The sequence below is a fragment of the Neopelma chrysocephalum genome, unplaced genomic scaffold (genome assembly GCF_003984885.1).
Source record: "Neopelma chrysocephalum unplaced genomic scaffold, ASM398488v2 Primary Assembly neopelma1_26, whole genome shotgun sequence".
Taxonomy (NCBI): domain Eukaryota; kingdom Metazoa; phylum Chordata; class Aves; order Passeriformes; family Pipridae; genus Neopelma; species Neopelma chrysocephalum.
In genome coordinates, this window is record NW_020897695.1 from 12,425,294 (window position 1) to 12,452,697 (window position 27,404).

The following is a 27,404-nucleotide window of genomic DNA, read 5'->3' on the forward strand; positions in this document are numbered from 1 at the left end:
ATAATATTTTAGTTAATTACAATTTGGGGAAAGCTAGCTTGCCTGCAAACACAATTGTATGATTGTGTACGATCCTACAAATGCCTGTATGATTAAATTAATAGTTAATGGTATCAGAATCCCGATTTAATTAAATTATGCAACCACATTTGTGTGTAAATGATTCTTTACAACTGACATTTTAACAATGATAGCCTCAGGAAATAAGAGTGATTTTCTCTATTTTCAGCAGCCTTACATTTTGCCAGGCTCAAGAAACTATTTCCCCCTCTTACTGAAGGTGATAGGTGTTTGGCCAGATGCCACTGGGGGTTTAAAACAACAGTTTGAGTCAATGTATATAGCTCTGGTCTGGAAACACAAGGTGCTTTTTTTGAGTGTCAAGAGCTGGCTGCATGCTATTTGTGCAGGAACTCTGCCCCTCTCTATTCCAGCACCTGTTTCCCTGTTTGCATTACACTTTCTTGTTTCCTATTAAGGCTTTGACAAGTACCAAGATTTTCTGTATATCTCTTTCACTTTAGTATTTACTTAATTTTTAATTGCAGTAGCATCTGCATACTCTGGTCTTTAGTCTGTGCAACCTTTTATGTATCCCTAAAACTATATGATAGCCAGGTAAAACTGGGGATACGTGTGGGGCCTGGAGGCCAGAATACAAGTGACTTGTCAGATGCCACACAGGAGCTTTCCATAGTGCAGGTCACTACCTCTGGTGACCAAACAGTTGTCTTTCCCCTGCATAATTGTTCTGAAACAACCATTTCCAAGGTCTTGTGTTTTCCACAGTGTGGAACAGAGTGCAAAATATGCAGTTGAGAGATGTGTTATTATGACAATGATGCTGTCCTTCCATCTTCAGAAGTATTAATAATAAATTCTTTCAGTAACTGCTGAAACAGGTCAGAAAGTATGTTTTTTTCCACCTCTTTGAGTTGTGTGTATGTGTGCACAGAGAAGTTACAGCACAGATTATTCACAGAAGTAGCCTGTTTTGCCTGTTTCTGTTTCAGATCTATTTTTATTCATTGCTTTCATTTCAAGGTCCTGTATAGCACTGCTTATTTGTGGAATTGTGCATATCCTGAATCTTAAATTTCTAGTGTATCTAAATTTGTACCCTCCTAATGAAAGCATCATAAATAAGTATCCTTTAGAGACCTGGAACATTATGGAGGCAAAAGCAAATGAGATACAGCCAAGCTTAGAATGTAAAAATTTGTGATATAATGCTTGGTGCTTTTATACCAAGATATAAAAGCTAACTTTCCTTGGGATTTTTGACTCATAGCATCTTTTCCCTTTATATTATGATATAAATTTTTTAATCTAACAGAGTAGAATAAATGTTATTTTGAAAATTAATATTTAATATTTCAATTTGTTTTCTTGTTTCTGCCCTGTGCAATCCCATGTGGTTTAGGGCTATACAGACATGGAGCAAGCATGGAATCACCATGGGACAGCTTTATGTGTCCCTCCTCTCTGAACCAAGCGTTTTGAACCACTTATAAGATTCCTGTTACAGAAAAAGTAGCTTTTCAATATTCCTGGGTACATAGTGTACTCAGAGCTATCTAGCACCAATATACATTATTTAGACTATATAATGGCAAGCAACCAGTATGTATGTAATCATAAGATCAAAGAGACTTGGAAAACAGCAGCAAAGAGGCTGCTTCCTCATTAAATTTGGAGATAAGGACACGGGCAGAAATGAAATAAACTTTTTTCATTAGGGAAAAAAATTATTGCCTGCAGAGGATCCCAACTGTTTGCCTAATACTGCCAGGCTTTAAAGTACTTGCAGGGCTTGTGTCCTCCGTACCTATTTCCTTCATAATGCGCCTTCCTTGGGGAAGATAATCTCTGTGAGAAGGGGACAATGTGACCCAGAAACAAGGCAGCTCTGGTCTTGGGAGAGCTGAGAGAACATTGTGAGCTCTGTGACCAAGTAGTTGTGTGAGTCTTGGCAAGTTAATTCCAATTGTCTTTCAGTGCTTTGCCTAACTAGGCAGGGCAGGCAAGACCAGTTACTGGCACAATTATTGTTTCTTACTATACCTTTGTATAGTGTCTGTAGTACAGCATATTCCTAGTTGTAAAAGGCCTCAGTGCCAGAGAGAACACATGCTGTAAGTGGTGCAAAACACAGCTTCAAAGAGACCTTTCTGGACAGATTGTAGTGTGACACAGCTTTACCAGAAAACCAACAATTAATCGCTTATTTTTTTTTTAATAATTTAAACTTCAATTGATCTTGTGACTTGTTGATCCCTAAATGATAAAGGTTTATGGTGGCTAACAGTAGTGAAGAGAGGCAACGGGATAATGTAGTGGTTAGCTAAACAAATGTTGTAAAGAATGTGCAGTATTTTCCATGATTAAAGATTCTAATTCTATTCTCTCAGGTAAATTTTTCAGATGTGTGTTTTTCATGGGTTTGTTGATTACCCAAGAGAATGGAATTGTAGTTAAGCAATATTAAAAAATGCATATTATGTACCTAATAGGCCAGCACTGTTGAATATACATAATTATATTTCCATAGTTTTTTTTTTCCTGAGTTCGGGATGTTAATTACTTCTGAATGATTGAGTATTTTGGATATTTCCTGTTGAAGGAAGTGAAAGATTTGTTATTGTCAAATGGAGAAATCAAACTGCAGTCCTAGAAGAGGCTTCTTTATTTACAGCTGAATTCATTCTTGTGTTATCTAGGACTGTACCTGGTCTGTTTTTCCCTTTCTGGGGTAGCCAGCACTGTTGATGGATATTTTGGGAATATTCAAAGGGACATCTCCTAAGCTGAGCAGATGTTACATTCATTTAGGAAAACAATTTAAAATTTACACACACAGAAATTTGGACTTAGTCATATGCAGAAGTCCATATGGCATTACTTATTTGTCTTCTTTGCTGTTTACATTGACTATATGCAAGTGTTAAATCCTCCGAGTCAGTTCTCTCTCCGCAGTTATTAAAAGAATCAAAACACAGAGGTAAGTTTTCATTCTAGGCTATGTTGTCCAAACACAAAAAAAAAGGTGAGGTCTAATCTAAATTATATGAGAATTTATTATTGATCATAATGGAATCTCTCATTTTCCCTCCGAAGTAAATATTTTTAAAATAGGCAACATTCCGAACTCAAATGATCATGTTTGCCTTATTGAGATAACATTTGCTTGAAATTCAACACATTTTTAGTAGTGTTTAAATGGACCAATGGCAGTGATAATGTTTCACAGTTTTTGTGGAGTATAAGAGCAATGAGTATCTAATGTAGTTATCAGTATGCTACTTACGTGATCTTTTTTCTGCTGCCTTGGTTAGCAAAGGTAGTCATGTTAATATTGCATGCTGCAAAGTTCAGTTATTCATGATGCAAAGGATGGAAGATTTCCATGAAAAATCAAAGCTGCTTTATATGTAGGTGCCAGTGAATTGTATTCCATGCTCAAGTGTTGAGCATACTTCCTGGTTTACGTGCTTGTACATAATGCATTCAAGAGCCTGAACACCCTGAAGTGTTCAATGAGAAAGCAAAACACAGCTGCAATTTTACCTTATTTTGTTTGCACAAAGCTCTACTTCTACTCAGTCAATGCAGAATCAGCCTTTCCGTATTAATAGCATGTGTTGGAGCAAAAAGCATATAAACCCTCACTAAACACAACAAAAGATCAGGGAAATTAAAATGTTACCATCTTTATTTATATTTTAGAGAATTTTGCCATCTTGTGTTTGGTAAAAAATAATTGTTTTCTATTTTACAATTAATCCATCAGTGTATGTGTTTGCCTTTAAAGTCATTTTAGTTTCTGACTTGCTTCTGGTGGTTTTTAATCTCTGTGAGATGTGTCTGAGTGGGATGTCTGCTGCCTTACTCAAGAAAGTCACTGTAGCTATGGAGAATCCGAGAAGCTTTTACTGTTTATTCCCTTAATGGCCAAGTTGAGGTAAGAAAGTGCTTTTGTCCCCATTCCGTACCTGGAGACTAAGGTTAGTAAGGCGATGCAATTGAAGACCAAATGTATTCAGGAAGAACTTTCTGAAGATGACTATGTGACCTCTCCAACATTGAAAAAAGATACAGGTCCTGTGCAAGAGAGGGTCTCTTGTGCACATCTGGAAGGAACAGGCATCAGAAAAGCTGGCCCAGGCACCCTGTGGGAGCAGGGCTAAATATCCTGCACTGAGGCTTCTCAACCTTGACACCGTTGTAGGTATTGCCCTGAATGCTGCCTCAGCTGGGTACCTTTTCTGACTCTTGTCCATTCTGGATCCCTGAACTGGTTGCTGTCCTACTTAATACTGGAGAAAAATGCATGCCATCATAAAAGATGATTCAATGCCCTTTTACCTCTCTGAGAAACATTGTAGTATATGAATTTAAGGGGATTGTCATGAAAGCCTTACATTTTGTTATCAAATCAGATAAATTTCTATGCTTCCATGTCTTCATAAATGTAGCTTAAGATATTTTTGAACTCACTGACTGTTTGACTATATAAATAGAATCTTTTTAATGGTTGTGGTGGGTTCACCTTGGCTGAATGCCAGGTGCCCACCCAGCCGCTCTATCCCTCCCCTTCCCAGCCGGACAGGGGAGAGAGTAAGGTAGGAAAGGAAAACAACACAAATCATGGGTTGCGTGTGATAGGGCAGTTTATATTTATGCAAAGCAAAAAGAAAAAAAGCAAAAGCAGCATGCGTGCGCACAAAGCAGAAGCCAGCAGTTAATCTGTACTGCACGCATAATGATTGTCAGCAGGCAGCCATCAGAGACAATGAGTGCCTCCGGTCCTGCTCCTTGCCTCAGCTCTTATATCTGGGTTGATGTTATATGGTATGGAATACCATATGACCCCTTGGTCAGTGTGGGTCAGCTGGCCTACTTGTGTCCCCTCCCAGGATCTCACTCTCGATTGAAGAAGGAATGTTACAGTGCTGTGCTCAGCAGTAGCCAAAACATGGATATGTTATCAACACTCCTCTAGCTACCAATGCAGAGCACAGCACTGTGAGGGCTACTATGGGGAAATAAATTCCGGTTCAGCCAGACCCATCACAATGGTCCTTTTAATGAGCAGTAGCTAAGGGTTATTTCTATAGGAGATTTATATTTCTTGCCCAGATGTCACTGATTCTTTACTAGTTTGCATGGAAGTGCCAAACTCTCTGTTTGTCAGCCCTAAATAGCCAGAGAACAAGGGTTCGAGCGTATTTTTATTAAGGAAACCCCTAACCTTTATTAAAACTACTTCTTTTTCTTTTCAGAAAATGGTGTAAGCTTGTGAGATATCTAATAAAAGAACACCGTGAAACTATCTCTGGGATATTAATGCAAACCCTAAGGCTTTTTTCTATATGTTAAAAGTAAAACAGCATTTCTGGAAAATTCATTCTTCTGTCTTGATGGTGGTACTTATTGAGGATAAAATAAGACTTAATTTTTTGTCCAAGCAGTTTGAAATGAAAGAAGCTTGAAGCTCACCAGAAGTACTTTATATAGTCAAATTTGAGAGATTCTGTTTATTCCTGTATGACAACAACATCCCCGTGTTCGGAGTTCATGGAACTGCATTTGTCTCATAATGGTATGACCAGATTCATCACATAAAGTGTTGTGAGATCATTCAGCAAATGATTACAAGTTTAAAAGTTGCAAAAGCAATGTGTAATTTCAAAAGTAATTTTATTTACTGGTGTATCTAGTGTTATGAGTAATCTGTGCACTTTTGAGTGATTTGCAACAGCTTACACTGTTTTAAGATAATGAAAAATGTCTGCATACTTGTCAAATGAGGACACGCTGATTTGGTGTTTTGTTTTGTTTTGTTTTTACTGACACTCTTCTTATGATTATTTAATATATACTGTATTTTCAGTGGTGGTGTGAAGCCTAGACACACCAACCTGAGCTGAGCTATACACTTTTGAGATGTGAAAAATAGTATAAGATGTTTTAAAAGGAAAAAACACAAAACAACCAAACAACAAAAAATCCCCATGATAAGTTCCAATCTCTGCTGTTATTAAACAGCATAATTTTACCCTGTTTCTGTAGCATTGTATTTATTCTACTGTATTAAAATCAATTTTCATTTTGCTTGGAGGGTGATATGTGTAGAAATCCATCCAGTGAGGAAAAAAGTACAGTTTGTCTGGCAGAACAGTACGTGTGCGCAGTGTATCACGTCCCCTACATACAAGGTAGAAGTATATATATTGTGTAATCCTATTCATTCTCACTGTGAAATGGGAGACTGTTGAGTGGATTTTGTGGGTTTATCGCACTCTGTTCACTTGACAGACAGTATCAAAAGATGAACTTGATGTACCTGGCCTGAAATGTGTAACGTCATGATCCATGGAATTCTGAAGTAAAACACAAATTTGAGTATTTTTGTTACTTGCATTGAGGTTTCTATCGCTTTAGGTTTCTGATAAAATTTGTTTTCCCCCAAGCTTTTCTCTTAATGCAGGATGGCAAGAATTTTATATGTATTGGTATGTGCTTTCAACATATCATGCCAATGTATACTGAAGATACACTTTGTTTCTTTCATCAGATTTGGATGAAAGCAGAAAAGGAGTATTTTGAAATCAGCGAGATTATTTTTCAGAACAAAACTTTTATTATTTTGTTATTTCTAGCATAGCCCTTTCTTGTTTTCACTTAAAACAGGTCTAAATTTCATATAGGTATTTGGTTTTGGAAGCTGTAATATAAGTAAACTCCCTTCTATTGTAAAACCAGAAAATTGAACATGGTAAAACTAGAAAACTGGACAACCCACTAGTTGTCCTACTCTGTCTTACATATATATGTGTGTGAGTGTGTGTGTGTATATATATATATATATCTTCAGAAATGAAGATAAACGAAGTGGGGAAATGATAATTTCTCTGTAACCTTTCAACATTCTTGGTTTACTCTGTAACAACAACTTAAAGAAGTATTTGAAGTGGGTTCCAACCAGTTTGGATAAGAGTGAAAATGCATGTAAAATTTCCATAATTTTAAGCTACCACATCATATTCTCATTCTTAATTAGTCCTTTCAGGTTCTCTAACTCCCCAGGGAAATTTTAGTTTATCCTGCTGAGTATTTGTAAAATTAATTAGGCCTTTATGGCTTGACCTTCTTTGTTGAAATTCAGTTAACTGAAGCTGTCGTGAGTAATTATAGATGTAGATTTGTAGGAAGCAAAGGAAAAGCTTTTCATCTTTTTTCATCCACTTTATCTTTGGATGTTTTACCTCTATCAAAAGCCAAAAATACACGTTTTTGATTTACATTGTGTAGTAGTTTGCTGTACAATAAAAATTCAGGCAGCATTAAGACTATTAAAGCAAATTTTATTCAAGCTCTGGAGATGAGAGAATATGGGGAATGTGAGTTTCAAAGAATCAAAAACAGACACTCTTCATCTACCCAAAGGTTAAAGCCTAATTCCATATCCAAGAAATTCTGGAAGAGTTGTGCTCTTTGTTGCAATGTCAGACCAAAATGAAAATAAGAATCCTTCTTGGGAAATTTCAGTGCAAGGTAAATAAGATAACCTGAACTCAGTCAGCTGCCTGAGGAAATATCTTCTAAAATAAAGTGTAAATAGATTACAACTTCCTGTTGTAGATTTCCTCTATTTCTGATTATATGCCATTCCGTATTTTAATTATTTTTAATACAAATTTTCAATTGATCAATTGAGATTTTGGGTGAATGTGGTAGCATAGTGTGGATGCATCTTTGTTGCTGCTTTTGATTAGTTAAGAAACTGATCAATTTGGATAAGTAGGAACTCCAGGCTTTAAAGAGATCATGAATTATTATTTCTGACTATTTAACATTGAAAGTAGCTGTGAGGACTCCATCTCTGTAAAATGGATACCACATCACTGATGGAAATTGCAGTGTTTCAGTGTTACCTATTTTCTCCTAGCATTCATTTCTGCAGCATATTTGATTGCCTTTTGGCTGATCTTACCCACTTTGTCAACCCTAAACTGCTTTCTATTTAGAGGAAAGCTTTTGCATGTACCTCCTCTTCTGAGGAGAGTCTTTTGTGACTCTTCTCTTACACTTTTGTGTCTTGTGGTTTCAGCTTGGGTGAAATAGCTTCAGAATAATCCTGTTTGTGTGATCTACTCAGGAAATGTTTTCATTGTGTGCTCAAGAGATGATCAAATGAGTGAGTCAGTGAGGTGCATAGTACAAAATGGAAAGCAATATCCTTAGAGTACATAAAAACAGGACAAGGGCTAATTTCATGGTTGGTATAGTAGAGTAGCAGAAGTAATTAATTTGAGTTTTAGAAGGATTTGTTGGATTTCACAAAACTTTCTGTACCTCTTAACTTTGTAAAAAGTATGACAATAATTTTTAGTAGACCTTCTCATGTCCATTCCTGTCTTCCTCTGTAAAGATTGATCTTGTTAAGCTGATGGATGTGTGTAATATGTATACTTGAGTCAAATAGGTTAAATTGTCCTAATTCCAACCTCATTAAAATGATTATCATGTACTACTAGCCTTTATATAGACGATAAGTAAGTAGACTAAAGCTAATTTGCATTTTCCTTTCCATTGTGGGCTTCGTTAAGTGGGGCTGGGGAGAAAGAGAGGGTGACATCATTAAGTTTGTGTGTAATAGATCTGATTGTAACACAGAAAGCGGATAGTTTCCCAATAATCAAATTCAATTCATTGTATGTCCTGTTGACATATCATGCAAGCTACTACTTTACAGTTTCTTAGATATAAAGTTGTTTTGACTGACGCTTAGTAAGGTGTGAGAGGCAGTGTCATGAACTCAGAAAAGGATGAATGGTTCCTGACCATCACATGAAAAGAAGGAAGGTCGAAGTGTATTGAATTAGAAAACATGAACATATGTGGTATTCCCATGTCCTCATTTGACCATTGCTGACGTACAGTGAAAGCGCCAGAAGGTGGGAGCTGTCCTTCAGGAGGTTTACAGCTCCAATAGCTGTTAAGCCTGAATGCTTGTTGAACAGTAGCTCTGTAACACAGAGAAACCTCACTTAGACAGGTGAAATAAATATAGTGTGCACCAAAGAATGAGTCTGAAATACTTCAGAGCTCCTGCAGGCTAGCATGATCAGGCTGGCATGTACTACATAGACTGATAAGTAAAAAGATTCTTGGAATAAGAGAGGGGCTAAATAGCTGGTGTTAGGATATGAATTAATGCGTTGAAATTGAAGTGAAGGTTCACATTGAAAGCACCCTTAAACACAGAGGGTAGTGAGACCTTGTAGTGCTTACCCAAAGACTGCAGGATCTCCGTTTCTAAAAGTTTTTTGGAATAAGGAAATATTCACTAGAAGCTATATAGTAAGTTATTCTGTCCTGGGGGAGGTGTAAACTAAATGTTCTCATACAGACCCTTCCTTGCCCAAATTTCTTTGTCTCAGTATGTCAGGTGAAGCACCAAGGCTGACATATCAGCTGCATTGATCTTTGCTTCTGTTGCTCAAAGCACTTTTTAGTCACCCGCTCTGTAGTAGAACAAAAGACAGGAGGTAGGACACTGAAGATAACAGAGAGAATTAGTATTAAAAAGTTTTTGAAATTCTGTGTTTTGAATTTTGTGTAAAATCAATGTTTTAATTAAAAAAAAAATGGAAAAGGCAGATGAATACAAGGTGCCCAGATGCTCTATGGCCATATTACTTGGGAAAAAGCAGTGTCAAATTTTGACCTACATACATTTAAAATTAGTATCCTTCTGCCCATCAGCCACAAAAGCTTAGAGTTTAGTTTAATGAAACACAAAGATCTACAAAAACTTAATGAAACATTTAATTTAGTCTCTTTTGTTTCGCATTATCTTTTCAGTCTTTATGCATCTGCAGTAACCAAGGTTGCAAGTAATTGCAGCCAAGGCTCCAGGCAGTAAATTGTCTTGATATTGAAAATTAGATGAAGTTTTAAGGTATCCAGTACCAAATGAAGGGTAATGTTTTCTCACCTAATCACTGTAAGAAACAGAACCGTGCCCCAATCTTTTCTTTTACCTGTGAAGTACAAGCAGTATTTCACTGTATTCTGAAACACACTGAAAAGATGTAAATCATGGTTGCAATATCAGTAATCATTAGGCATGAAATTTTTTGAAAGCTCAGAATTGCTCTGAAACCAATATTTTATATTAAAAAAAAAGTATCTAATGGCCCAAATCCACGTCATGTCTGTGTATTTTGTTTCCTTAGTGAATTTTATTAAGTGAATTTTAATTTCCTAAATAAATTTCCTTAACATGTTCTAAAGTATTCCCATTGCATACGTAAGGAATTGGGGGAGAGAGGACTTGTGCTTTTTTTGAATCAGGAGTGATTCTTGTATTGAATCAGCTCATCCTCATGCTCTGTTGGACCTCATCTGGACATTGGGTTAGCTTGTAGTCTGACCCTTTTTAGGATGCAGGTCTAGATGCAACCAGAGTGGCCTTCCCATGTGCTAATCTTTTTGTTCTTGCCTTTTTTTTTTTAAACAACAGAAAAGAAGAAGAGAAAGGCATTCATGACTGATTTCTGCTATGAACTTTTTTTGCCTCTGGAATTTAATAAACTAAAATTTTATTTTTTTTTTTATAAGACATATGGAGCCCTTAAGACTTGGCATCTGAACAGGTACTGCTACTTTTTTTGAGTACAGTACAGCTTTTGTTGTTCCTTTTAATAATAAAGTGCCAATAATGAACCAACTTATTTTATGCACATTTGTTCTGGTGCTATGTTTTCTTTTTCGTCCACATTTTTTGTCTTATATTTTTACACTTTTCGAGAATGTTAGAATAATGCAGTTAATAATGTTACAATATAGGAGAATAAAAGTTTATAATGACAGTAAATACTAAATCTTTCAGAATATCTTAGCTTGTTCTTTCTGATAAAATTCTGTTAAATTCTCTCATAAAACACCAACCCAAACACCCTTTCTGACTTGCTTTATTGTAGCAAGCAAAAGAGGACATTACAAAAAATAGAGGAAATAACATTAAGCTTTTAAGTATGTTGTGTGAGTCTGGCTGTATGTCACTGATTTTTAGACACAGCGCTTGCCAGGATTTTAGAGTATTTCACATTTTATCCATCTAAAGAAATACAGGATTTACCTGGTTTATCCATAAGAAAGAAAAAAATGACGATTGACCCAATTTATTCAGACTGAGACACATGCAAAACACGATTGCTAACATTAGTTTTAATTGCAACAGATACTTTTATTATATTGATGCTAAGACTTTGCCTAGGATTGCATTTATCACAGGGTTCAAAATGAACTTTCTTGCTGGACAGAGATACAGCATGCCCAGGGGTCTTGATTGTTTTCTGACTGTACTTTTCTAAGGGAGGACAGCCCATATGTTTACTCTGCTGCAGCCAAGGTGATTGTTCATGGTTCATGGCACACATTAATGAAACTTGATAACACATACAGTGACTTGGAAATCTCCTTTACAGAACTTTTGGTCCAAATAGCAAATGTGTGCTTCCTTAGAGCTGAGTTGTTAAATTATGGGGGGGTTTTGCAGGCGAATTTACTGAGCTTTTGTCTTGCAGTGGGCAGTGACAAAATATTAAGTGGCATAAGTGAATGAATAACTGTGTCTTTTCTGTCTCATTGGACATGGAAATCAAAACAGGATGGATCAGGAAAACTGCAGCTCCACTGCAGTCACCTCAGTTCAGGTTGTGCCCAATGTCATAGCTAATTCACGTATCCCTATTTGAAAAGTAGCAGAAATTGCATGGAATTTAATTCAGCTCACCAGTGCATTTATGGGCATTGCTTTTGGGTGGGGGTCTGTGCTGCCCTGCATGCATGGATGGTACTGGCCACTCTCTCAAAGTCAGCTTGAACTGTGTAGTTCAGCTTGAATGATGTAGTGTTGATGAACACGAAGCAAAGTGTGCAGCCTTGTGTCAACATACTTTGTTTCTGAGTGTCTCAGTGTGCCTGATAGCAGGCAAGGGGAGTGCTGTTGTGGCAAGGCATAACTTAAGGCAGGACAGTCCTTATGAATGCCTGAGGTGAAGCCAGGCTTTGGCCAACCATGTTTTCACTGCAGGGAAAGGGAAAAAAATGTGACTTCCTTGAAATGGACACATTTCCACTTGCTATCCTAATAATTATGGACAAAGATGCTATACAAGGCATTTAATAAAAAATTGCTCCTCGTTTAAAAAGTTTTCATATTTATTGACTAGGTCTCTATTTAAGAAAAATGAGTCTTACACTTGAACTTCTGTTTTTGGAAGTTTTGGCAGCAGTGTGCTGCTTGTAACTGTACTTACCCTTCTGGCTAGCATCCCATGAAAAGGGTAAGAAGGTTTTGCTGCTTTTTCCTAGAGTTAGGTTTTATTAGTATATGTATCCTTCTCAGCTGTGCTGCTACTGAAATATACTCTTATTGAGCATGTGCCCCACTGTTCCTCAGCCATAAAAGCTTGCAGTGCCATCTACTTGATACAGTGACAGATCCTAAATTTAGGAGCTAAAGCAGGCTCTAGTTAGAATGAGACAGAGAAAGATTACTAGAATAAGGATCTTGGTATGTTCATTGCAAGTTTGCATTCTGGGCTGTAAGCTTTGCATTTCATGGCTTCACATTTGGCAGGTGATATATATAGCAGCAGTGAACATCAGGGTGAAGTAGTGTGACTCATGATCAACCTGAGGCTTTGGGGGAAGATGGCAAAACTGTGTGAAAGATAAGCCATATGCTGCTACTGTGACTTCTGTGCAACTCTCTCCTCTGACGCCATTACTTCAGTGTCACCCGGTGCAAGCAAATGAAACTGGGATATTTCCAAATTCCCAGCACTACTCTTCCTTTTAGTAGGTGTATTACAATCAGTTGACATGACTCTTCATGCCAGTTGGCTGTCGTGTGAGCAAAAGTCAACTCTCAACAAAGTTAGCCTCGGTGTAATTTATTTGAATCATCCTAGTCTTACTTTAAAAAGAAGAAACACAACCAAAAAACACTCAAAAGAAAAAAAACCTAGAAAAACTTCCCAAGTATCTTTCTTTTTTTGCACGAAAGGTATTTCTTCCATCTTACGTCACAGTAATTTCAAACTGCTGGTTGCAGTTACAAATCTGGTGGTACTATTCCATGCTAGGGTGATAGATGGTGATGAATGCTGCCAGGGCACTGCAACTGGGAAGTCTCATGACATTTTTCAAAGAGCTGTCCGGACAAGCTGTGCTCTGAGTTTTTCACAAGCAGGTTGTAGCTCAGTTTTTTCAAAGGTGCTTAAAGCCTACTGATTAGGGTAGGAGTTATGGGTGGACTATATTATTTTAATTTGGAACATAAGAAAACTGGCTGTCCTATAGAGCATATAAATAGCATCTGGGTTAATTTTATATATGTTGAGTCACTAGTTACTTAAAACAGGAAATTTTGCTTTTAAAATGTTGAGTTAAATAGTCTTATTTTCACTTTGAAGAATTATGTGAGTTACAAACCATAGTTTGGGGCACAGTCTCAAAGACTGCAAATTGTGTTTTTCTGAGTACCATATCACTGTAGTATCTGAATATTTTTGTCATACTCAAAAGGGAAGGGAGTACAGTCTGTCTTTCTTCTCCATTGATATCTGATTTGTTCATAAAGGAGAGTTTCACTCAGGAAAGCTGCATTAAAAAGCTGAGCAACTCCAAAACTTTAGGAACTGGTCAGATAAATTTTGGCCCTTGATTGGATAGGGGTTGATTCAGTGTTGCTCCTCATGTCATACAGAAGATCCAAGCTCAAGCTAACTGTCTTTTCCTTTTGCTGGATACTCTCCCTCTCATACACAAGAATCTTGCATGTTCAAAATTCAGAAAAAATCCACAACAGATTGTGTCAGCCTTTGATTTGACCTATGTAGTGCTTTAGTATTTTCCAGTTAGATGTGTTTTTCCCACTTGGAGACAGACAATGGCAGTGAGCAGCAGCTATTTTTGCAAGACATCAAGAAACCAGGACTTGCTGGGGAGCATCTTTCCCTTCTCTTCTACACTGTGTCAGGAGCTGAGCAGGAGGGTCTATGTCTCAGTGGGTTTCTTACGCTTTTTCTGACTGGGATGGGGACCTTCATCTGCCTAAAGGACATGTGAAGAACTTCAGAGTGCAGTTTTACGTTACTAGTTCTTTTCTTCTTTTTACTTTGATATTAATGTTTTTCAGACATAGCTCTTCTTTGCAAAGGGGCAGGATGGAAAGGATCTGTTGTACTTGCCGCTACCTGGAAATCTAGATTTGGGAAATGCTTTCCTTGCTTCTGGGACAGTAGGTGGAGCTGTTTATTACACACTTGAAACCTGCTCCTTAAAAAAATGAAAAACTCCAAAATGTCGTTGAGAAACAGTTTTCATTTGCATTGATGGAGTGACATAGACGAACTAGCTCGATCACCTTAGGGATCAAAGATGCTAGTTCCTTAAAGATCTGTCAGTTTAGAAAGAAGAGTAAACAGGTGTTTTAAAAATAATGCAAATTCTTGGATGCTGCTTTATCTGTCCAGTCTTTTTTCTGGTATTCATGTAATTTTCCATGCTGATCAAATGGAGCAGTTCTGTCCTGCTGTGCTGCACATGGCTCTTTCAGTTTTCTGCCTTCTTTTTGTGAGATTACACAGATATTTGCAATTAAAATGATTATATTTTTAATGTGACTCATTTTGTGTTGGTTTTGTCACTGTGGTAGGATGGTTAATTTACTTTTTTTTTCTTCTTTACCAGTATAAATGAATTTTTAAACAGAGTTGTTTTGAGAACTCATCCAATGTTCTTCTCCATACCTTCATTTTGCAAAAGTGATGGAAGTTGATTTTTCCTGCGCAGAACTGGAGATCCAAGTAACCACAAAATGACCTTTGAGTAGTTTCCTTTGCACACAGGGACTCAGTTTCATTTACATGAGATGGAGGAGCTTAGGCTCAGAAAGGATAGACTTGTTTGTATTTTAACCTTGCTTTAATTCTTTGTCTGAATGAGGATCAGGGAGATCCAAGGAGATAATCCTGTTACAGAGGGTGTTCCAAGAGTTTTCTTTAAAAACTTGCATCACTTGCAAAGGCCCCTGGCTCCTTTGCTGTTTAATGAGTGGCTGTGTGCACTGTAGGGCTCTTGGAGGTTTCCTACAAGAGCTTTCTCAATCCCTTCTGGTGGTGAAATCTCCTATAGCATTATAGTAAATCTGTCCAAAATGTAACGGATTGGCTTATGAGAAACTGACATTGTAACTGAATTTGCATTGATACATTGAGAATTAAACATTTATGTTGCCTGTTTGCAAGCTTAAAGAGCAGAGTCAGTTACTGAATTAAGTCAGAGAATACTTAGTAGTAATATATATTCTTCTGTTTTCTTTTGCTAATGAGAGCCAATAAAATGGTAATTGCAGTATCTTTTGCCAATCTGTACTTAATGATAACCTTTGATATAAATTAACTTCTTTCATATAACAGACTTCTTTCCAGTGTTGGCAGGTGAGAAAATTCATAAAGTAAGCATATAATTTAATTTTCTGCAGCAGGCAATGTAGCAGAACATTACGATACACAATTAAGAGCAGAAGCAAAATATTATTTGTAGTCTTTATTTTCTTGGTGTTGTACAGGACCTCAGTTAATAAGGTTTATTGATGAAATAATCAGGTTTACAGGAGAAATAATAAACAATAAACAGCAGTACGTCATTTGCAGAACCCCTGGGTTCTTGCTTAGTTAATTGTACACTCAGTAAAACTATTCTTGGAAACCAGAGGGATCCACTTTTACAGTATTGCATAACTACAGGCTGAAGTCAGGAATCTGAAGCTTAAAAAAAATAGCAGCAGTAGCTCAGCATCTCATTTCAAACTCAAATTGCCTAATGACTTCTAAAGTGAATTACTCAGTAATGAAAAAATAGCAGTGTATCATTTGTTATTGCTATTATTCATCTTATCATCAGTTCTGGAAGACTTCAGGATGTTCCATGAATACAGGATCATATTTTATTCCAGTAATTTGAAAGCTCTGTTCATAGGCGATGGTGCCCTTCTGTAAGTCAGTGATAGTAGATTACTTATTTCTGAAATGCTTTTGGCATTTTCTTGAAATGTGATTATTTTCATATAAGAAGGATTTCCTGCAGGCATATCCTCTTTGATTTTGAAAATCTGAGCAAAATATTTGTCCACAATTTTGGTTGTTTATGAGGGAAATAAATTTAGCTGCTTTATGGAGAAAGCTTTGGAAAACATGGCTAGAATCAAACAAATTAAGTCATGTTTGCTGAATTTGTAGAAATGATGCTTTGTAGGTGTAAACTGTCCCATTTGTATCAATTCAGATGGCAATAAGGGTGCTGTTGGTATTAACTGTATTTTTGGTTATCAAAATGTGTAGGGAAAGAGAAGCAGCAGCCTGTTACTAGGATTTGAAAGGGAAAAGAAGTTTCCTTGTGGAATGATTAGCAATTCAGTTTTGATTACTTCCTTTGGTTTTCTGTAACATGGGTGACTGAACCTGTCAGTGAATTAGGACAGCTAAAGCGCTCTTTAAAGATGGGGGAGAATAATTAAAAAACCCCAAAACAAACAGAATTTTGTGCTGAGATATCATGAGGAAGCTTTCTGGAGAATCTCTGAGTGAGTGTGCTGTCTGAAAAGGAGGATGAAAGAGCACTACGGGAAGATAAAGTCAGTTAATGACTACAAAAGAAATTTTTTACATTGGCTTTATTTTTTTTCTGGAAGAGTTTAGAAGAGTTTTCACATCAGTCTCACTGTGTGGGGGTCAGCCTTAGTTGGAAGTGTCAAGAGTAAGTTTTAGACTAAATCGGTGAAGAGAAATTAGTCTCCAGAACCAGATGGCAATTGCTCACAGGTTTCACAGGAACTCAAAAATTAAATGGTCGAACTGCGATATGAAAATTGTCTCCTAAATTGTTCTTGATACCAGGAAAATGGATGGATTTGATATGTGATGGTAGTTTCTAAAAGGAGCTGCAGGAACGGGGAAGCTGCACACCAGGAAGGCTGACTTCTATGCTGAATGAATGATAAAGTTGATAAAGAAAATAGTCATACTAAAACCAGGAATACTGGGGAGGAATCCACCTGATTTTGGAGGCAGAGTCACTCCTTGCTAATCGAGCAGAGGGCCTTAGAGGAGCTAAGAAACGTGAATTACGATGACCAAGTTGCTGTACTCTACTTGGATTTAAAAGGTTTTTAATGAGTTCGCTCAATGGAAGCTCTTGAACAAATGAAGCTTTTGAGCAATAAGAGAGAAAGTATTTCATGGATTAAATGCTGATTTTCAAAAATTGGGGCAGGCAGAAAAATAGGACTAAATCATTGGTTTCCTTAGCATGAGATTATTACTAGATTTCCTTTAAAAACTGTGCTATTACTGTTTGTAAAAAGAATAAATAGTGAAACTATCAAGTTTTCTGAGGAAAGTTGCATGGAGACTTCTTGTTTTTAGTGGCAAGGCAGCAAAGCAGCATCTGAGACTGAGTTGATAAGTTCAGTTTTTTTATATGCATATGTATATATCTGTACTAACACACCGATGTTCATATATATATTATATGTTTCCTTAATTTTAAGAAAAGCAACAAACTTACCTACCAACCTTAAGATCCTTGTAGTATAAATGTTTTGGTAGGGAGAATGCAATCCATCACAGAAAAAGTGTTAATGAAAACAGTGTACATTAAGCAGAGTTATGTTTTAGAATGACCATTTGTGTCTCAGGCTCAACCTCAACTGAAAGGTTTTTTGATCCAGCTGAAGCCTTTTACTGGCTTCAGCGAGGTTTTGCAAAGATGTAAAATTCATCTTAATGTGCACCTACTTGAAAAATTTGTGCCCAGTTTGTTATTTTTGGTGTTGTTACATTTGGGAAGGCAATTTCAGCTGTTTCTGAAGACTATTAAAGCATTTTTATTCTGCTTCTTTATTCAAAGGTTGATAACCATTTTTGCTTACTAAAGGTTGAAAAGACTTGTGACCGGATCACAAATAAATATGTAGAAAATTATTTATTCAGGCCTATACAGAGGCAGAAAATGAAGCTTCCATAGCTTAAAGTTTTTAAGAATAAAAAATGTTTTAAAAATAGTTTTGATTGTAATATTTTCTCCTATAGGTGCTTAAATGTGCAGGGGAAAATATATATTTTATTTTTGAGGGAGACAACATTTTCTTAGGCATGTCTGAATAATTTGAACAAAAGAAACGTGATGGATTTGTTCATGGTTCAGGAGATAATCTCGCCCTCATTTCCAGCAAAACATTTTGATGTGGTTTGGAATTCAGCTGATTTTCTACAGGCTGCAGTGTTTTGTGTCTACTTTGGTTATTCGGAAAAGTATTTGAATGTGGTTGTTTTGTTAATATAATAAAGATATTGGTAGCTATTTTTATGTTAGCTGTTAATTAAAGAAATGAGAAATTATAATAGATTTGGAATCATCTTACCTTACATTTAAATTAAAGCATGTTTTCAAATTTTTAATGCCATTACCTCTAACAACAAAGAATAAATTAAGGTGCATCCATTATATATATCTCCTATAGCACTTTTCACTTATAGGTGTGATGGTTCCCTACAAAGGAGTTGGGTAAATATTGTCATCTCTGTTTAGCAAATGAAGAAAAAACAAAACCAGTACTCTGAAGGATTGTTTTATTAATTAATTGTGTCCAATTTCAATTTAATCCATTAGCGTTTGTTTAAACATTTAAAAAAACAGTAGACAAAACACTTATAGTTTTTATCAAGCTCCAGGTGCTATAGTTAGGTTTTAGTGTTGAACCATTTGATATTTGCACTGCCTAATTCCATAGGATTAATTCTTTTGATTTTCAAAAAGCTTTTTAAAAAAAGTTCTTATTAGAAAAAAAAATATGAAGAAAAGGTCACGATGGTATCAGGAGGTTAGAAATAAAGAAGCTTTATAGCTTAGAAACTGCAACTGAAATTGAGGAGTAGGAACAAACAGTGAATTTTCAGCTTTGTTTAGAGACATGTGGGGCTTCATATTAAAGGGTTTCTTTAGCTTATTAAACAATGATTTAGAAATGAATGGCAAGATATTCAGAAGCAACAGAAGGATTTAGATTAGATGAAGTAAAAAATGTCTGCAAGGATGTAGGTAATGATTTTGTTTCAAGCTCTGACTGGTTTGGGATTTTTATTTTCCTTTTTTTAATTTTTTTTCTCTTTTTTCTTCTCCTTGCCCTTTTGACAAATGCTGGGCAATGCCACCTGGATAGAGGAACCTAGTCAGGTGTGCTGTAGTGAGTTTGAAAACTCATGGGAAATAGGTAGATGCCTCAGCGAAAACTGTACTTGTGCAAGGTAAATACTGGAGGATGTAAAAATTATGATAGAATATAGCACAGATGTTCTCGTAATTCCACTAGCAATCTGAAGGTGCCTTGTCGCCTAAAATAGTCATTCAGGATAGAAGCTAATAGATTAAAATGAGAACTTTCATTAGCAACTTTCTTGTTAAAAGAAACATAAGAGTTTAAGAGTTTGCCTTACAGAAGAGAAAAGGAAGGACACAATCAAACTACAGGAAATATATTACATGGTATAGAAGTGCTCTTGTAGTTCCTTTTGATAACAAATGTACCATCATCAAATTTACACTACATAAATCTGATTTTTTTTGCACAGGCTAGGGAATTCATTTTTCAAATAATATTGAGGTTTAGATTTAACAGGACTTTTGAACAGACAAGCAACAAAATTTCATGTTACAAGTCCTCAATACGATAACAACTTTCACTCTTTGAAGAACAAGACTATTTCTTTATTCAGGAGCAGGGAGGGAAATTACAAATAAACCAAATAAACCTTTGTTCCGATGATCCCTGCCTATCTGGTCAGATATCTAAACCAAGTGTTACAGGGACCATAATTCATCTTGGAATTTACTTTCCAAGCCTGAATTCTATCACTTCACAACTGTTAGTCACTAAACTGAAATACGGGGTGGGGTTGGGGGAGGTGGAAAGAGAAGCCATGCAAAGAATAGGCAGGGGAGGTACCCTGATCAAAGTGAGGGAGGTATGTGTAAGCTTCAAAGTCTGTTGCAGACAGCCCAGGATGCAGCCTTGGCAAACTATTGAAATGCTGATTGCAGGTTTTGATTATGTCTGTTTCAAAAGAAAGAGATGGGTGAAATTTAATTCTGAGATTAGGTTTTTAAGTGAAGGCTGAATTAAGAAACTGTTGAGATAAATTGCTAGCTGTTGTGTAAACTGTTCGCTGAAAATAAGTTTTAAAAATTTGATTTTAAGAAGTTTAAAAGTCTCCCAAGCTTGATATGTGTGAAAATCCAAATTCTGAGAGCAGAAGGGAGAAAATGATAGTGCTTCTGAATAACAACAGCAAGAGCACAATGTACAGTAAACAGTCTGTATGTCACCTCCTTTAGACAAATAGATTTGAGCTGGTATGGAAAATGTATGGTATATTGCAGGAGCATATTGATTTTTTTATATATATACACAATAAATTTCTGTGCTAGGGTGTCTGATATCTTTGCAATATGGTGATGAATTCTGTGGTCTCTGGCAGACAATTAACAATAGTGAGTACTCTAGTGTCAATATAAGGGAATGTACTCAATGCTCTAATACTCAGAAGACTGAATGAAAGCCTTAAGGGAGGCAGATGATTTTTAATTAACTCAGGTTGAGAATTTTACTCGAAAAGATCATTGGAAATCTAAAAAAGAAGATTAAATTAACAGTAGTGCAGAATATGAAACTAATTTTGTTCTTAAAAAAAGCAAGATAGAATTAATGAAGCAAAATGTGGGATAATAAGGTTTAAAATTCATATGGGTGTAAAATGTAACAGAGACAGTTTGTGTTGAGCAGTATTTGAGTGAATAAACATTTTGCAATGGTGAAATGTATTTCCAGAGGCCAATACTGTAATGACATCTTTATAGTTCCTTTTCTCTTAGCAACATCTGGAAATGTGAAATTAAGTGGGAATCATTGCTGCATAGTTAGGCCTAATGTAAGATGAGGTAAATGTTACTGGCCACACATCTGCAAAGCGATATTGGTGCTCTCAGAAATACATCAGTTGCTATGACTTCCTTTCTGAATGTGCCAGCACAAAGCCCTTCATGAGAACAGGTGTGTGTGTAGTCATTGCACGCATGCATTATGGGATGGGCTGCTGCATTAGCAGAAGGTAGAGAAAACAGGAGGAGGAAACAGAGGAAAGAGGAATAATAGCAATTAACCATAATATGGTGAAATAAAAGTTAAAGCAGCTTCTCCCTTTGACTTCCACTTGCTTCTGAGAGCAGACAGACTACGGCCTGTGGGAAGGCACAGCGTCTCCTTTGAGACAAATATAATACTGTGAATTTTCCTCATGTCAGATTTGGTAGAAGGACCATTCTTCTGAGTCACAATTGAATATGGTGCTCCTGCTTCTCCTTGCTAAAGCAAGGTTCTGTAATGCAAAGTAATAGGGGACTAAAAGGTTGTTTAGTCAAATATCTGGGGGTTTTATATGATTTGCTGTGATTTGGTCCTGTTGCCAAAAAAAAGAATGCAGGTTGGTTTGGTCACTTGTTTTTTTACTGTTATAATTAGTAGTGGGGTTGTGGGGGTTTTCGCTGGGAGAGGGGGAGCTGAGCTGAAGGGTGAAGTTGTTTCTCTTAGCATTGTTACAGTTTATATACTGTTAGCTGATAACCTGCAAACACACGGGGTGCTGAAGGAAAGAAGTAAAAGAAACCACAGAACAGTTGTTGGTGCTCTGGGAAGAGTATCCTAAGTAAAATGTTGAATCCTAAACAGTGTATTTTGATATGAATACATGTCCAAGCTTAAGAAAGATATCCCTCTGAGTGGGAAGGCAATATTTTCACTGACTTGAAGGGAACTTAAGTAGCTTGAGCTTCTGAATTATGTAATTGTCCTTAAAGATTCACTTTCAATGTCTTGATAAAATAGTATAGATCAGTATAATTGACACTGAGATGCCAGAGACATCTTAGAAATACCCAGCCTGCTAATTAAAATAAATGCCATTTATCTTACCTTTCTTTGTTCCTTCCAAGTAGCAGATTCTATTATACGTGCTGTATCTGATGTACTGTGTAATATTGAAATCGGTGGATTTTGGTCATTCTTCTTGGGTCACATGTAGTCATACTGTGTGAGTTATGCTAAATGGCTTGTATTATGCTCTTATTTCAGTGAAGGGCAAAGCCCCTGTCAATTTCAGATGTACGGGTCAGGGTCCTAATTACATATAAATTACATGGTTTTGTTTTATAAGGGTTTTTTGTGTGTGCGGTATTTTTGGGTTTTTTAATAGGGTAAACCAGGAAGTAAAAATATGAGTCACTTGTGCTTTATTGAATAGAAGATTAGACCTCCTTAAATAAACTACTTGCATGCTGTCAAGGAGTTTGGTTGGGATTTTGGTTGTTATAATTGGACACATGCAAATGTAACAGGCATATAATGCATATTTTAAAATGTTTCTCCAATTTCTGTAGCTTACTGCTTTTTTTACTACGTCTGTATTTCTTTGATCTCTTACAAACTTCTCTGTATGTTCTCCTGACTAAATAATAAATCTGGGGATTTCTACCCTGTTGTAAACAAATATTTTATCATTTGGGGTTTTGAAGAAGTTGAAGTAATTGAAGATTTTTTAAAAGATTCTTGAAGAAACTTCTTAGCTACACAGAGTAGAGGCAATCTAAATAGTTCACTTCAGCACAGCATTTTCTTTTACTTGGATATTTGTAATACACCTTTAAGACAGAAAAAAAAGATGCAAATATTCTGGGTAAATTATAGTGTGTTGAACAACCCATTATAATGGAGTGTGGAAAAAGGTGATATTGTACTAACTAGCAGTAGTGAGTAAAAAACTCTATTTGATCAATGCCTTTAAAATGTGAGGTATGCAAATAAAGAAGAAGAGGGAAAGAAATTTAAGGTACTTGATTTTCCAGAAAGGCTAACCCTTCACTAGAAAACAGGCTCCAGTAAAGCATGTGTCATTCTACATTCCATAACTACAGAACCAAAAATCCAATCTTAATCATGCAGCTAAAGTTATACGCAGTACATGAATGGTATTATCTAATATTCATATGTATCTGTACAGACAGACTGAAAACATTCAAAATGTGATATTGAAAACTTGTCCTGAATGCAGAGCACAGATGACCAAATCTAATAATGATATTGGGAGTTTTATTGCTTTTCATTGCTTGGTTGTGCTCTGGAGCTTAGCTGGACACTGTATAGCCAAAAATCTCTGAAATGGCTGCTGGCTTTTACAGCATCGCTGTAGTTATTTACCTGTTGTTATTTGAGCTCAATCTGTTCATTTTCTAGCTATTGTGTGTAACTGATGTCGATTTGTCCCATGTGAGCCTGAACTGCTATTTCTGCAAAGTTAGAGACAGGTTCAGCTTTTTTAGTGTGCTGGGGAACTTAATCGAGTTTGTAGAGTGGTTTAAGTACTTCTTGGACACAGACTGTGAGGGCACTGTTCAGAAAAAGAGCTGAACTGCAATCAAGATAATCTTTGTAATTCCAATGTTTCTTGCACTGGGGAAATACTTCAGATGATACAGCTTTCTCCATCATTGATTATGTGTGTTAGACCCTGTGTGTGCTTTGCCTATATAAGCAGAAAGAGAAATGCTTTGCTTTAATTGCTTGCTGATTTCAAATAATGTTTTTTATAAATCAGCCGCTCTTCTAAAGTCTGCCGCTGGTTTTTGAAGTAAGGCTTTGCTTTGATTTATAGACCACTGACTATAAACTGAGCTTTTGTTTTATCTGCTTTTGTAGTTACATACATATAACCAGCATACTGAATGCCTCTAAAGCTTCTCTTTTTTTTTTTTTTCTCTAGGGAAGAGTCCTTGATTATAAGTGTTGTTACATCCCAATTTGTGTTTTAGAGCTCTCAAAAATGTTGTATATCATTAGCCTTTTGCTTTAGGCAAGAATTTGTGCCATCTCAGTAAAGATGATCAGCTGTCAATCAAGATTTTTTAGAAAATTTTTGTGTTTTGCTGTAAGTTCTAAAATACTTCCTTGTTCATGTCTGACTTACACATACTGCTGTAGTAACTGAAATTTGCACCCTTAGCCTAGAACAGTGGTTTGAAATATGTCTAGGAACATAGTACAGAATTGGGTAAAAAATTATATAGCGCTGTATGTGAAGAAAATCATCACCTTCCTGTCTCAATATTTGCTTGTATTTTTCTTAGTCTTGACTTAATATAAGTGGCTGCTGAAATGCCAACAACTAACTCTTGATTACAGGCTTCTTTAACCCCTGCTTGTGGGGATAACTACTTGACCTTTGTGATCTGCCTTTGACCCTCTATGTCATATTTTCTGAATTTGGCTCACACCTTTTCCAGGATGTTTGTGCTTTAGACAGAAAATACATAAAAGTGTAAAAGCTGTAAAAAGTGTGGTATGCTATAGAAGTGAAAAAAAAATATTATTGTTTTGCTTTCTGTGGAAGGGAAAGGAGTGGGAAGAAGAGAGCATCAAGACAGCATCTTTGTATGCATCCATATTGAAACTGAAGTGCCTGTACTCCAGCAACCTTCTTGCTTGTTTCTTTGTGACATCTGCATCACAGAATGACTCTGTATTGTTATTGGACACGTTGTGTTACATAGCACTACCTGCCATAGCCATCACTTTTTAATGAAAGAGGCTTCCTTTCTTTTCCTTTATTTGACACAAGATGGTGCAGCAAAATGTGCTTTGCTAAGCTTGACCCTCCTGCATCCAAATCGCACTGCTGAGGCAGACGAGGCACATTTCAAACAGAGAGCACCTCCACGGTTAGGGGATATTTATGGAAAACATAGTTTTGCCTTTTCTAAACAGTAAAATCTTGGTTAAATATGCATTTTAGAACTGTTGTGAAGGAGATCTCCACTTGCATTTCTCTTACCCTCTGAGCATCAAATAGTCACTCCTTAGTCTTTTCATATACTTGCAGCTAAATGTATAAAACTAAACTGAACAATAAATTTATTAAAAAGAAATATTTTTTTTTGTAAGCACTAGAATTTTTAATCCTTACATTGTTATGTTATCCCACTGGCAGATCTTCCTCCACTTTCAGTTTAATTACATTTACAGAATCACAGAATATGCTGAGTTGGAAGGGACCCACAAGGATTATTGAGTCCAACCCTTAGCCCTGCACAGGACCATCCCCAAGAGTCACACCATGTGCCTGATAGCATTATCTAAATGCTTCTTAAACTCTGTCAGGCTTGGTGCAGTGAGCACTTTCCTGAGATGCCTGTTCCAGTACCCAACCACTCTCTGAGTGAAGAACCTTTTTTTGTTTTGAATCAACCAACATTTCAGTTACAGAGATATTCCCTTGTGACCCCTTAATCATGCAAGTTTTGAAGTCCTGAATTTATGGACATGACAATGCTTTTATATTCTGGTTATTTTGAAGGATTAGTGTTTCATAGTCACTCTTTTTTTCCCTTAAGAATAAATGTTTGGTTTTGAGAACAAATCATTACTCTTAAACCAATAATTCTCCTTTTAATGTATTTAACTTTAAATCACTGACAGTCACACATCAGAAGCAGATTTGATCTGTAATTCGGGTGATGCTGCATCAGTGCAAATGAGGGCTTTAGGGGAGGACTGACTGCTGACAGTTCTCTGCCCAGAGACTGTCAGTCCGGCTGCTGAGTCTGGAAGGTAAATCCAAGCTACATTTACCTATGAGGAAAGCAGCTTGGTAGAGCTTTGGTTTAATTTGAAAGCATGCTTAGGGAAGGAAGATTTGCTGGAAGCACAGACATTTGCAAGGCAGCAGAAAAGTCTGAGGAAAGGTATGTGTGTTTTCCTGAGAGAATGCCTAGGTTACTCTGTACCCATTTTCTACTGCTGAATAAAAGCCTACAGTCTGACCCTCCTCTGGTAACATTTCAGGCTGTAGCTACAAAAGCGTAGCTTTTGTCTCCTCATTCTGTTACCTTGTCTGTCTTGCTGTACCACAGCATTGATGCAATTTGTGGAGTGACACTAACATGAACCAATGCAGTGCTATGGAGAATTAGATCAGTTATATTTAAAGGTATTTCCTACTAACTAGTGCAAATTTGAATCCTATTGGTAATGCTTTATAAAGCTAAATTTTAAGTATAGCGATACAGAATATGTCTTGAAATGAAGTGGGTGTATGATACATTGAACTTCTAATGTTATTTCAAGGGAAATTTTCAAAAACCCATGAGTAAGTCTTGTGCCCCACTGAATTATTTTAAAAGAAAAAGAATTCCTCATCAGAAACTACTACTTCTTATATATCTTTAGAAATCAGCATCATGCATCTCTGTTAACTGTCAGCAAGATAGATGTAGAAATGTATAAAACTTTGCCACGTGTAAGGGATGGCTAGGTACATTGCAGGTATCAAAATGGTTTTCCAAACCACCAGTAGATAAGTCTATTATTGTCTGGTTAATGAAAAATGACCTGCTCAACCTGTGTTGAGAGAGCCACTTCTAGTTGTCTATGACTGCAGTTATGATAGCATTTCAGTTTAGAGCTGTTTTGAAGCAAGCCTACTGCTCCTCACTTATCACACCATGGTTTACGTCACAGGCTGGTTTTGGTGTGCACAAGGTAGATTCCTTTTCGAAGTAACTAAGTCAATACTTCTGAACCAGTAAATCATGCATTCAGACAGATTCAAACTGTGTGCAGTGTGGGAATATTTGGTGCAGGGAATCGTACTATCTTCCCTGCAGCAAAGCTGCAGAACTATATGCTGTGTAGGTGTAGGCCTTCAGCATTGTCTAGTTCAGTCTACTGATCTGCTCCTCGTGCAAGCAGATCTTGAAAATTAAGATGTAGCCAGAGGGTCTGTGCCAAGTACGTGAACCAAGTCTGGGGTCTGACTGTGTCATAAGCTCCCCACAAGGGAGATGTCTTCCATCTGCTCCTTTTGAAGAGGGAAAATGCACAAGGGAGAGAAGAGAGACAACAGACATCTGAATGGTACTATCCACAGAAGAACTGAATAATAGTATTTGCAACTCTTTTATTATGAAAAAGTCAGAACAAAACTTGACATTTTTAAAATTCCAAACGCATAATTTAAAAAATAGTGAAGAACCAGTCTATCTTTTCCAAATATGCACCACCTAATCATCTTTCTGAATTCTAATCGTGAATGAGGCAAATTTCCATTCTTTGAAAGCTTTTGTGTTATTTCAATTTTTTTGCCATTCACCAAAACCATCCCACTGAAGTATATTTGCTATACTTCAGATTGACAGATACCTAACTGGGAGGAGCAGAG

General features: G+C 36.6%; 1 protein-coding gene across 4 annotated transcripts in view; it reads left to right on the forward strand.

Annotated features, from left to right (window-relative positions):
- Window positions 1-27,404, forward strand: part of MYRIP (myosin VIIA and Rab interacting protein) — a 199,775-nt gene that overhangs the window by 40,215 nt on the left and 132,156 nt on the right. The gene's annotated exons all lie outside the window — the stretch shown is intronic.